Genomic DNA, 13,834 nt, shown 5'->3' on the forward strand with positions numbered 1-13,834 from the left:
TATAGATTTTGCTGTAGATTATATGATCTTTGTTTATTTCCTTGTAGTGTTGTCTAGAACTCCCCTCACTCTGCTTTTTGGCAAGTCATCATATCAACTGTAGAAACCTGCTATGTTCATTGGTATTTATCCATGTAGTACACATGCAGGGATTTTTTACTATCCCAAGATACATGCTGCAGTTGAATTTTAGTGCATTTTACTTAATAACAGTTTAAAAATTATATTTTCTCACAATATGGTACTTGCATAATTTTGAAATTACAAATATTTGGCAAATACATTTTCATTTGTTAAAATTGCCCCACCCCCATGCATAGCTAACCAGGACTGAACAAATATTTCAAGTGTCTTCACAGTAGGTCTTAGGGGTCATTCCAATTGGAAAACAAGACTTCAGATGCTATTTCCTTCACCTAAGCTAATTGCAAACAAATGTTCCTTTTGTCAGAAAGAAAAGAAAAGAAAAGTTAAGCCCAGTAGAAAAGCTCTTTCTGTGTTCGGTGCTGGTTTCTGGCAGCCTGTGTAGTCCAAAGATCTCATTTTTCTTTTGGTCTTCCTCAGTTAGGATTGTGTGGGCATAATTATTTTACTCCTAATACAACTTTTATTCTTGAGTTGGTGTTAAGGATGCCTAACAACTAGAATTTATTTTGGGTGGTGGGGATTATAATGCTTCTCATTATAGTAATTCCCATGTCTTTTGGCCCAAAGGAAATAAACAAGGCAGCCCTAGGATTCAAATTGTCAGTCCAGTAGGCTCCCGAAGAACAATGAGATGAAAAAGTCAGAAGGAGGAAAATGTCAAGTTTACTAATAGAACTGACCACACAAAAAGAAGCCACTCTGAAAAAGTTGATTTGAGCCCTTAAGCTGTGCAAGGGAAAAGACTTAACCCGCGAAAGAAAGAAAGCCCTGAAATACAAAGAACAAGGTGCTTTATTCTTTATTTCATACTTGCATTACCAAGTGCTTATTCTGAGCTTGTTTTCTGTTTGAAAGGCCTTGAGGGTTAGGGAACTATTCACCACTCTATTAATTGGTAAAGTTAAATCACTTGCTCGCTGCATTTGCTATAACACCCACATTCTCTGCATAACCATTGGCCACCTGTACTCAGCATGTTCTCACACATGGTCATTAACTCTGAAAACTAATGCAAGCCAAACAAAGCCTGAAGAATAAATGGGTTGCCATAAGAAAACAATTAAAAAGTCACCTGTTGTGAAAAGACATATTTAATCAAACCTGGGCAGAGAGACCACCCAAGATTAAACAGAAGTTTTCCTGCAAGTCTGGTATTTACAATACAGGTGCATTTTTGTGAATGAGTGATTGTGATGAAAATATAGTTAGTTGATATGTGTGAGCAGTATGAATAAAAGTTCTTGATATAATAAATATTCAATTTATGTATATCAAGGATCTATTTTTTTCTTAAAGGACCAAAATTAAATTATATTCAACACAAATTTCATTATTAATGATATTGTGAAATACTTGAGATTGCTGATTAGATTGTTCATTGTATTCATCAAAATGTGGGCTATAAATTATATTAAAATTTGAAAGATAAATTCTTTTTTTTTTTTTTTTTTTTTTTTACTCAGAAATAGTCATGGAATACCAATATAGAAGTTCCAAATCTTTCAACTGCTCATTTCTTTCCTTAAGGTTGGTTCTTCCAAGCACGGTCTTTTAGATTTCCAACATAAACATTTAAAAACATATTTTAAAACAATGAAAACTATAGCATCCCAGTTGACGTCTTTGTTACTAGATTTTAAATTTCTAAAATTAATGGAGGAAAAGCATTTGTCACACTGCTTTACTACAAAGACTAAGTCCACACTGGAAGATATGATTTGTATTGAATACTTTGAGGAGAAAATAATCATACACTTTTACTCATACATGAAAACACATATTATAAAATAGAATGAATATTTGCTGTTAAAAGAAGGGTAATCTCACAATATTAAATAATATAGTTATTAAGTTGTAATATTAAATCAAATGTTACCATCAATGTTAGCCAATTTCTCACTCAAAATTGGCAAGAGCAAACTTGTATGATGGAAATAGTAAGTCCTTGTTGTTCCTATTCTGATAGTTTTATTAAAAACTGCTTTTAATACCATTTGCTTTGCAGAAATGTTATGCAGAATTTGAATGTTTTACCTAAAATTCATAGAAAAACAAATGAAAAAAAATGTTTGGACCTCAGTTTCCAAATCTTTAAAATACGATAAATATTCTTTTTTATAGTGTTACTGTAGTATGCATCGTGGTTAAGAACAAGCTGTGTGACCCAGGACAATTTTCTCAAATAATCTGTGCCAGTTTGGTCATCTGTAAAATGGGTATAATATTAACAGCTACCTGATAGATTTATGAGATAACATTATATAACAAAAGTCAAAGGATAACATTCATCAAAAACTATTTGCTAGTTACTGATAATGCTGTTGTTTCACATTTCATGGGTTTCTGATGATCTCAGGAGATAAAATATCAAAAATTTATTGTACATCCTGAAGCATTTTTTATATAATTTATGATCAGATGTTAAAAGTATGTTTTGTGGAACATAATTAGACTTTGGGTGGTGGACACACAATGCAATATACAGATCATGTATCACAAATGTACACATGAAATTCATATAATCTTATTAACCAATATCACCCCAATAAATTGAATTTAAAAAAAGAAAGACATTTTCTTCTGTGGTATAGTATTTCACAGTTAGATTTACTTGGGTGAAGTGAGGTATGATTTTTTAGTGAAGCATCCAGTTTTAGCCACCTTTGGACAAGAAGCCAAAGTTAGTGTCTCATTGGTTGGATCTGTTCTGGTTTCAGTGCTAATTATACTGTGCACTGTGGTCTTTTGAAGGATATAGTGATTAAAACTGACAATCAGATTACCATGCTTTACTAATCAATCATTGTCTTTGCAGTCCATAATTATAGAAAGAGTGCATAACTGGTTAATATGAAAATGTCTGTATGAGAAAAGATATGTTTTTGTGATTTTGAATTTGAATCAGTTTGTCGAAGGCAAAATGTAAACATAATGCTTGATGAATCACACCAATTAACTAATTTACTGCATATACTATTGCAAGAAGTGATAAATGTTCGTTTGTGTTTAATAACATCAGAAAAATGCAAGTGTACACAATAGAGTGATGTTTAATATTTCTACCTCTTTTATGGAGCCTTTGTAATCTCATCAAGGTCTTTCTGTTATTTTCTTCCACTTTATGTTAAGACATACATTATGGAAGACATAGCACAGTAATATACTACAGATATTCCACAGAACTTAAACTCAGTATGTCCCAAAGCACTCTTACAACCTTTCATCTCTAAAGTTCGTCTATTATGGCATTGCTAGATTTTACAATTATCAAAATGATCTTCAACAATGACTATTATCTTTTACCTAAAAGGGACTCATTCTTCATATTTACTTTTACCCACTAAATAGCTCTTGGAAACTTTTTATTATCTCCTTCCTGATGCCTTGGTTCAAGGCCCTCATCATGCTTCTTGCTGAACTATTAGAATAGCTGTGTACTTGTTCTCTCACACTTTAGTCTTGTCCTCTCAGTCTGTCCTTCACATGTCAGTATGACCTCTCAGACATGCAGACTTGCCATATGTCAGCATCCCCACTGGCTCCAGAATGAAGTTTAAGTTCCTCAGTATATTGTAAGAGGTTTCATTGATCTCATCCTGGCTTTACTCTGTCCTCTCCCCCCTTTCTCCCGCCCCCACTCTCCTCCCTCTGATATTCTCCCCTCCCCTGCCTATACTGCCATGTCCAACTGCTAGGCCTTCTTGGAAGGAGCCCATGACCTTCTGTGACTTCTTGCCCTTGGATTGTTCCCTCTGCCTGGCACAGTCTTCTTTTCTTTAAACGATAAGTTCCATGCATCTTCTATGGAGCAGATAAGTGCCATCCGCTTTTCCAATTCTCCCTTCACACCTCAGAATAAACGATTCCTTCTTTTTGTTCCAACAGTGTCATGCTCACTTCCTTTGTAGGATTTACTGCAGTCTATTGAAATTGTTTGTTTTGTTTTTATTTTTCCGCCATTGAACTAGAAACTTCAATAGGCAAGATTTTTGTCTGAATATATATATGTTATATATATATAAATCTTTTTTTAACTCACACATTTTAATCTTTTTCGAAAACAAAAAATGTTTAAATTCTATCATTTATTATCATATGTTATATAATAAATGCTGTTTTACACCAAAAGCTGGAAGAATATACCCTCAGGAATCAGTCCAGATGTTTTTCTAAGCAACTTTACTGAAACCATGTAATGGGATGCATTTTTCTTTGAGAGGGTCTATATAATAATTTTCTAGAAAATAGTTGTTTGTAGTAACATTTTTATATGAAGAACATAGTGTGTTTGTGGTTTTAAAGATAATTGTGACACAAAATTTTTTCATCTGTTTAAAAAATTCAAGTAAAACATGTACGAGAATTTGACCAAAGTTCTTTTGTGTTTTAGTTTGTTTGATTTTGTTTAATATAGACATGTGAAAACCATGTCTTGGACTAGTGCAGGTTCAGGAACTCCCTACTGGGAACCACTAATTTAATATACTAATTTAGTTTGAACTCAGGTTCAAGAATAATTGAAACGAACTCCAGGAGTTTACTTGTGTGGTTATTATTGCAATGCCTTACATTTAGCATAGAGCCAGGGACTGAATACCTTTGATAAATATCCATTGAATAAATTAACATGTTAAGAATGACTACTTACTTAATTCACATAATTTGTGAGACCATGCATCTCTACATCAAGATCAAGTTACAGGTAATAATTTTCTACTCTATCTTTCCCTTCGCCTTCAAAACCCCACTTCATGTCTTTCCTCTTTTCCCCCTTTTATTTAATAAATTTTCACAGTGCAAAACTCTTACTCTTTTTTAACCTAAAAAATATTTAAACTAACAATACTGCAGAATTTTTTGTCTTATGTTCGTTTTATACCAAATTAGGAGAGACAGTTTCATATCTATTCATGAACAATCTTAGTTTTTTAATCTACTGTCATAAAAGTCAGATTTTTATTCTTGTGTTACTTTTATATATATGGCTGTGTCATATTTGTTATTTAATAGATCTAAGAAAGAAATAGGCACAAATTTCTGTCTTCCAGAACAGTAAAAAACAATGAAAGAGCAGCTGAAATTCTTATTCTGTTTGGAATGCCTAGGTTCCTATCTGGTCTATGACAAGAGCAGAGAGTTGTATGGTATCTTCTTGGGTTTATTCATCACTAAATAGTGGAAAAGAAAATTTATATTACTATGATTTTTAAGGATAAGTTATATAAGCAAATGGATCAAAAGTATTCTGAACCCAGTGTATCAATAATAATAAGAAGAAAATTAATGAATACATTGAGGTATTTTACCGGTATACTTAGTGGAACTGAAATCCATATATGGGTTTCAAAAAAAATTATTTTATACTATTAGACTATTGTGTATTTATTATTAGTTGTGAATAGTTCCACAGCCTCACCAAATAAGAAATATAATCCAGATCAGCTGTGGGCTTTCTCAAAAGTGCCCTTTTTTACAGAAAGAATATATTTTAAGTTATTAGTAGTTGTTTTTGAGGATGTTGCATCACAATTTTTAGAATGATAAGATACCCAAAGTCCACCAAATAATTAAAAATCAAATCAAAGGGAATAGAAGTTGTTGCCACGTTTCTCCTTTGGCAAGAAGAAAATGCAGAGGGATCAGGAGCAGCGGAGACCACCAGAGAAGAACAGCTGTCATGAAACAGCAGGGGAGAGTGCTCCAGGAAGGACACAAGGAACACCAGAAAGAGGTCTAGAACATGAAAGGGTGTGTGTCTGGAGGGCAAAAGTCAGGACGACTGTGGACTTCTGAAATGGCCAATAAAATGGCACAGCAATGTAAAGTTAGAAAACACTCCAGATCTAACGTAAGCCAAACACAGAAATGTCCAAAGAAAATGCAACTCAAATTTAGAATGACTAAACATCTGTAAAATGTTTTCGAAGTAAATGTAAGAGTCAATGGTCCCCAGGATTTCTTTTACGTAACATTTTCATGAACATTGGTGGACCACAAAATGGATTAAATTATTCATTTCTTATTTCCAATGATGATGATTGTGAACCATATACATTAGGCAAAATCCTGGCCTCTGCCCATCACATGTTCACCACTTAGCAATTATTTTTTTCATCTCTTCTTAAAATGCTGCTCAAAAGCATCTTATTTCTAATAACCACACTCATTCTGTGATGAGTGACAACCTCATCACTCATTTTATGTAGCTCTGTCCAGCTGCTTCTGGTTCTTGTTATATACCCAATATATTCCTGTTCCACACACATATATATTTTTAATCCTCACCCGAGGATAACTTTCCATTGATTTTTTTTAGGTAGAGTAAGAGGGAGAGATGGAGAGAGAGAGGAGGGGCAAAACATTGATGTGAAAGAGACATGTCAGTTGGTTGCCTCCCATATGACCCTGACTGTGCCCAGGATTGAACCTGCCATCCTTCCATCTCTGGGTGAAGCTCTCACTGCTGAGCCAAACTAGCCAGGGTGTTTTTGCTTTTTTTAGCCCCTGTCTCACATATTTTTATGTGTGTTTGGGTCTTGTTTTACCACCTTCATTGAATTCTACTTTGTCATTGGATCAAGTGGTTTCATGTGACCATATTCGCTGAAGAAACACTGCATGTTTTTCTTTGTGTAGTGTGTGGTCATATAGTCTCACTGTGGCTTCTGCTGCTTTTTCAAATGCAGTCCCCTGTTCTCAGGAGCCTGATTTATACATGGCAGAAACAACGGTCTGTAGGCAAGACTTCTCACTGCTCTGTCCTAAACACACACATAGACACACTTACACTTATCTCTGTGTTTCATTACTTTCTCCTTTATTTAACAACAAATGTGCATAAGATTTTTTATAATAATTTATATTTTGTCTCTTTCATATAACCTTCCCTGGCTATTGTAAACAACACTAATTTCTCCCTTCATTTAACCAGTCTGGGGTGTGTGCTATAAAATTCAGCAATAAGATACCCGAATTGTGTAAAGACAGAAGGGCCTCGGCTCAGAGAGGACAGAGGATTCCCCACCCTCAGAGTCATGAAATGAGATGGTGTACGAAGCAGTTGGTTAAAGTAAGTGTTCTTAAAGTTAGATGTTATTATAGGTAATGGTGGTAATTGGTTCTGACTTAATGATTCATTCAAGATATTTTTATCTCTTAATAAGACTCTATACTCCTTTAAAACACTTACTGAATTTTTACTGTCTTGTATAGCATTTGCAGCTTCGCCAAGGGGACTAAGTCTTTGCTAATTGTTTGATTGATGGCAGGAAAGCAGAAGACCTGGAAAAGAGCTAGAGGAAATGTTAAGAATCAAAAAATCCTACCAAGGCATAAACTCTGTACGGCTCAGATGGTTGTAAGTAGGAATTGGGTAGGAGATAGAGGTTATTAGAAATAGCTTCCCAGAGATAATATTCTAGAAGAAAGCTAAAACAAATATATTATTCTGACAGTTTCTGGCCCAAATGAGAGTTTTATAAAACAACTAAAATTGTAAACATCATTTAGTTCCAAGATTGTGATGTTTTTATCTCTTGCATCCTTTATATTGTTCTATTACTCTATTACATGCGAAAGGATGAACAATTATAACATAAAATATTAAGTATAATCATTTCCTGAAAGGCATAGAATTCATTAAGAGAAAACAATATTAATGGAAAGTGCAATGCACAGTTATAGCCAAAAAAAAAAAAAAAATCTACAAAATAGATTCCAGGAACATTACAATAAAATGTTAGACAAAGTGGGAACCAGGAAGGGAAATGAGTTTTAACAGAAAGAAAAGTAGTTTACAACCTCCTGTGGCTCAAGGGAGTAAAAGCTCACCCACATTGCTCCCTTTAAGAGTTTTTCCAGGTTTAACTAGCTGCGTGGAGGTTCCCATATGGCTATTAAAGAATTATATTATCAAATAGAAAAATAATAAGTATATTAAAAACAGTATATAATCATGCTATTAGAAGGAAAGGGCCATGTCATGAGTGCATTATATTTAAGAGTTTAGAAGAGTAGGCACTCAATAAACGCCATGCACAGCTAGACTTTGAGAGCTTACTTTCTAAATCCAATATATAACTAAATAAATAATGCAGCCTTGATAACCCTCAAAATAGAAAGTAAATGGTCCATTAAGAGAACACATTAAGAAGTCTTATTGACTTGTGCATGGACCCTTCAAGTGCCCATTATTAGCCAAATGCGTCCATCAATAGTATTACCCACACAGAAAACAGTCTTCTGAAACACACCTTCAGGCCATAAATTCCCATTCTTAGTTAGCAATTGACCAATGTTTCTAATTTGAAATTTTATAATTTTATAAAAATGTTACAATTTTTGCCTTAAAGTTGCATTTTTAAATAGCATGGCTTTTTTTAGAATGCAATAATAGTCAACATTTTTTTAAAAAAAGAGCTAGTGTCCAACAGAAAGTTACCTAGGTGGGCCACTGCTCTCATTCATGCTATCATCATGAAAGGAATAAAGCAGTAGGCTATTCTTTTTATGTTTTTAATTTTTTTCTTTATTGATTTTGGAGAGAGAGGAAGGTAGAGTGAGAGAGAGATAGAAACATCTATGAGAAGAACATAAATTGGCCACTTCCTGCATGCCCCCCACTGGGGATTGGGCCCACAACCTGGGCATGTGCCCTGACCAGGAATCGAACTGGTGACCTCTCAGTGCATGGGTCAACACTCAACCATTGAGCCACACCAGCTGGACCGCAGTAGGCTATTTTTCAATTACAAATTACAAATAATAGACAAACCAGCTTTCTAACATACACAGTTCAAATCATTTTCCTTAAAATGCCAAGGATGCAAAATAGACTTGATATCAACTGTATGAGGATATTGTTTTCTCTGCTCTTCAAATAGAGAACCCATTTTATATAGACCTGAAAGCACACCATTAATTAATCCAAATATATTGGTTTTCTGATAGATCCATACCCAGGCTTCCTAAATTACATTGTTCTAGACTTCTGGCCATTTAAGCATGCAAGTTTCTTCAGTCTGGGTTGCAGACACACCTCAAAAGTGAGAGTTCAAACTGTTTACTCAAATGCCATCCTATCTTGGGAACTCAAATCTGCTCTGAATACTCTGATTCATGAACTCAGACTTTTAGACAGAGTTGCCTTAACTTTCAGCTTAGAACCCTTTCCAAAATTGTTCCTACTCAGCTTTTGCTGATTAAATTTTATCTCTACCTTTTTGATTTGTATTTCCTTGAGTTTATTACATTCCAGATAACTTGGCTACCTTTCCATTTGGTATCACTTTCTCCTCATTCCTCTCAAGCTAACCTTTTTTTTTTTCTTCATCTGGATTCTTTCTCTTAGTAATAGGTTCTCCTTGTTCCCACCCACCACTGCTTCCGGGGCATCTCTGTGTGGACTAATGGTTACTATTATTACAGCTCTAGTCAGACAACTTCTGGCATGGGTCTGCATTAGCATTCACCAACTTCATTTTGTATCAGTAGATAAATGATGACTTGTTTTCCTGCAGAAAGGAGGTAAATGTAATATACGTTTAATTTGAGAAGGGTTTAGTTATCACAAAAGTCATTATTCAGATATAGCTGCTCAGCAATTTATACATTTGGGAGTGAATTAAGTATGTGGCATGTGGAATCTCTTTGACACAAATTTTAATCTCTAAAACATTTGTGAGGAGAAAGTTGATAATATCCTTTCTTTTTATGAAAGGGCAAGGTTAAATGAAGGTTGTATGAAGATGGGAAAAAGTATCTGAAATAAATATTCAGAGAAGAAAACATTACAAGGAAAAAGAATGGAAGGAAATAAAAGAGGAGAAGATAGGAGTGAAAAGGAGAGAAGAGAAGACAGGACAAGATAACATGGTATCAGTTTTATGACAAACCAATTGAAATTGTTTTTTTAAAAAATATGTTTTTATTAATTTTTTAGAGAGGGAGAGATAGAAATATCAATGTGAGAGAGAAACATCAATCGTCTGCCTCCTGCACACCCCCTACCGGGGATCAAGCCAGAAACCCAGGCATGTGCCCTGACTGGGAAAATAACCAGGACCTCTCAATCAATGGGATGACCCTCAATCCACTGAGCCACACTGACCGGAAAAACTGATTGAAATTCTTATTCTATTGAGGCAGAACTAGAGAAGAGCTTGGATAGAAGGCCCATAACATGAATCTCCTTTCTCCATTCTGTGGCGTATTTTTTGGCATTTGTTCCACAGTTACACTTTTCTTCCCTTTGTTGATATTCCCCCAAGAATACTATCACTGTTAACCCATTCTCTGAACTCAAAAGGTGTTCTTTCCCTATCACAGAGGAATGCATATCTACTTTTATTCTGAAAACCATTATTCAATCATTATTGAAATATTATCGCATTAAACATTTAATGTAACCAACTTAATTTAATTAACAAAGTTCATTAATTAAGTTGTTAACAAATGTTGCTCTTTTATTTCAGCTTTGTCTTTAAAGGTAAAACAGTAAAATAAATAAATAAGCATCATTAGGAAAATGGTTATGTAAAAATAGTCTATTTGTATAGTGAACTATTATTCAGTCACTAAAGGAATAATTTATCTGTGAGGAAAGAAATTAAAGAAATGTATGTATAGTAAAAATCATTTCTATAAGTTAATGAAAAAACCTGTGTATGTATATGTGTATGTAGGTACAAGGTTATATATTTTTACATATATATATGCTTGTGCAATGTTGCATGTTCATAGAAGAAAATAGAGATAATATGTACTAAGTTGTTAATATAAATTTCCTGGGTTGGGGGTGAGTGATGGATGTGAAAGGAAAAGAAAAGGAGAGAGAAAAAGAACTAAGTTGGTGCCTGGCCAGTGTGGCTCAGTGGTTGAGGGTTGACCCATGCACCAAGAGGTCGCCAGTCCATTCCTGGTCAGGGCACATACTCAGGTTGTGGGGCCAGATCCCCAGTAGGGAGCATGCAGGAGGTGGCCAATCGATGTTTCTAACTCTCTCTCCCTCTCCTTTCCACTCTCTCTAAAATCAATAAGGAAAAAAAAATTTTTAAGTATGTATATATTTGTATAATTAACCAGTTATTTATATAGAATTTATGTATAATTTATTTATATATTTATAATGAATTAATTTTATTTATATATTTATAATTTATTTATAAATTTATCTATATATTTATTATTTATGTATAATCATATATAAATAAATTCATGTGTGCCTATGCACATGGCTTTTTTTTCTCCACAAACAACTGGAAGGGCACTTTAGCTATTCCCTGACTCAGTCCTCCCTCCATCCCATCCAGCATCCATTAAAACCAGAATAATTATGGCCCTGGCCGGTTTGGCTCAGCGGTTGGAGCGTCGGCCAGCGGATCAGAGAGTCCCAGGTTCAGTTCCTGCTAGGCCCTAGCGGCTAGGGGCATATACCTAAATAAAGAAATAAAACCACAATTATGCATTTACAGTTCAACAAACAGACATGCAGATACTCTTTTACTTTTCCTCTCCCTACAACTTCCACAGTGGAGTGTAAACCAACACTTGAGGTTGCAAATCTCCAATGCAAAAATTAGATTAACCACAGAAACAACAGTGAACAACTGAAAAAAACTAAAGCAAGGAATTTATACCAGGTCAATAGTCAAAACTATCATATGATAATCATGAATAGACTTTATAATTTTTTAAATGCATACTTGCCATTTTTCCTTTTTTTATTTTTCTCTTGTTTTTTTTTTTAAATGAAAGTATATGTATTCTTCTCTTGTATATTATTTTAAGATTAAAATTTTATTTTTATCTAAGTGATACTCAGTTTCAAAATTTAAACAACCCAATAAATCTCAGAATGAACAATAGCAGTTTCTTGGCTTGTCCCTGTGTGTCCTGATTTCAGCTACTCTGAAGTCCAGTATGTTATTTTAGCTACTTCTTTTAGGATTTACCTCTATATATCTAAATGGTATATTAAAGTTGCTATATTTATAATGTGTTCGTTTTACACATTATCTATTAAATTCCTATTATGGAAGTTTTATATTTAATTTTACCTTATTTCTCCCCTTGACACATAACCCAACACCGATTCTCTCAATATTGTCATGTAACAACTTTAATCAATATTTATTCTTTATACTTTAAAGACTTTTATCTTATTAAAATAAAGTCTTGTAACATGTTTCCCTGACTTGTGTATGGCTTTTTGTTTTCTCTGGAGTAAACAACATACTCTCTCTCTTTTTTTTTTTCCTGCACCTCTCACTAATTTTCAAGGAACTCTTCATCCCATGTATAAAATTTAGTTCTACATCAAGCCATTATTTAGTTTGTTATTTTTCTTGAGAGATAGTGTTTGAGTTCTCTTGTCTCTCTCTGAGCATCACTATACAGCTCTCATCTCTCCCTTAGGGTAAATCACTGTCTCCCTCCACACTCCGGGACCTCCTGTTTCCTGAAAGCCGACTTCTCTTTTCTTGGTATGCTTCTCTTGGGAGCACATCCTCTATGAGCTTTCTTTAAAAGAGTGCAAGGGAGATGATTTTTGTTAAATTGACATGTCTAAACTTGATCTATGCTTATAATTGATTACTAGCTTGATGGAGTATTGAAACTGAGATTGCAGATTGTTTTTCTGTAGAATGTTGAAGTTACTTCATTTATGCTTGCCATCTAGTGTTGTTATCGAGAAGAAATCTAACGTCATGCTCAATCCAATCTTCTCTGTGTTAACTATTTTTCTTCTTTTCAGAAGCCTTTGGGATCTGTTCTTTTTCTTTGGGGTTCCACAACTTCATGATGATTTGCGTTGGTGCAGCTATTTTTTTAAAAACATTATTGTTCTGAGCATTTAATGAGCCCTTTAAACTAGAAAATGGATACTCTCAGTTTTGAAAAAGTGCCTTATTTCCTTGTTAATTTCTTAGTTTTTTTCTTTTTTCTGTTTCTTATGTCTAAATTTCTTACTAGTTCAATTTTGCATGTCTTGTATTGCATCTTTAATTTTATTTTATTTTGTGTCCTAAATTTAAATTTTTTTATCATAGTACCGAGTTTCTGAATAATTCTATGATTTAACCTTTAAACTATTCTAGTTTTTTAAATTTATTTTCTTTGTTCTCATAATTTTTATTGCATGCTGTTATTTTTTATGCAATTCAAAAATTTCCTTATTTTTCTAAAAATGTTAATGATAATTTTTGTTTGCTTGTTTGAAATTTTCTTTTGCTCCCAGATTTGCTTTTATTTTCTTTGATTTCCACATTTTTTTTTTCTGTTTATTGGCATTGGTATCGGTCCTTCATGAATTTGCGTGACTATTGGTCCCTATGCATGCACTCAGTTTTAAGAGTGAGGTGCTAAAATGTGAACTAGAAGATTTGTTTGGAGTACGGCAAAGCATTTCAGCAAGTGGTCTTTAGGTTCATATAGTAGAATAAGCAAATGTGAATGTGAATATTTTATTGTAAAATCAATATATACTGATATCTGTAAATCATTTTTCCTGGCCCAGATTCTCCTAATGGACTCTTCAGTTTTCTACCTGAGGCTTAGAGGAGGGAAAATATAAACTTGACATAGCATTCAGAGAGCCCAGAAGAGAAAGGGACAGGACACTGATAATATAGAGATTTTCCATTTTAATCACTATCCCTTCATCTCCCTCAGCTATAATGTCCTCTCT

Source organism: Molossus molossus, unplaced genomic scaffold, assembly GCF_014108415.1.
Source record: "Molossus molossus isolate mMolMol1 unplaced genomic scaffold, mMolMol1.p scaffold_m16_p_9, whole genome shotgun sequence".
Lineage (NCBI taxonomy): Eukaryota > Metazoa > Chordata > Mammalia > Chiroptera > Molossidae > Molossus > Molossus molossus.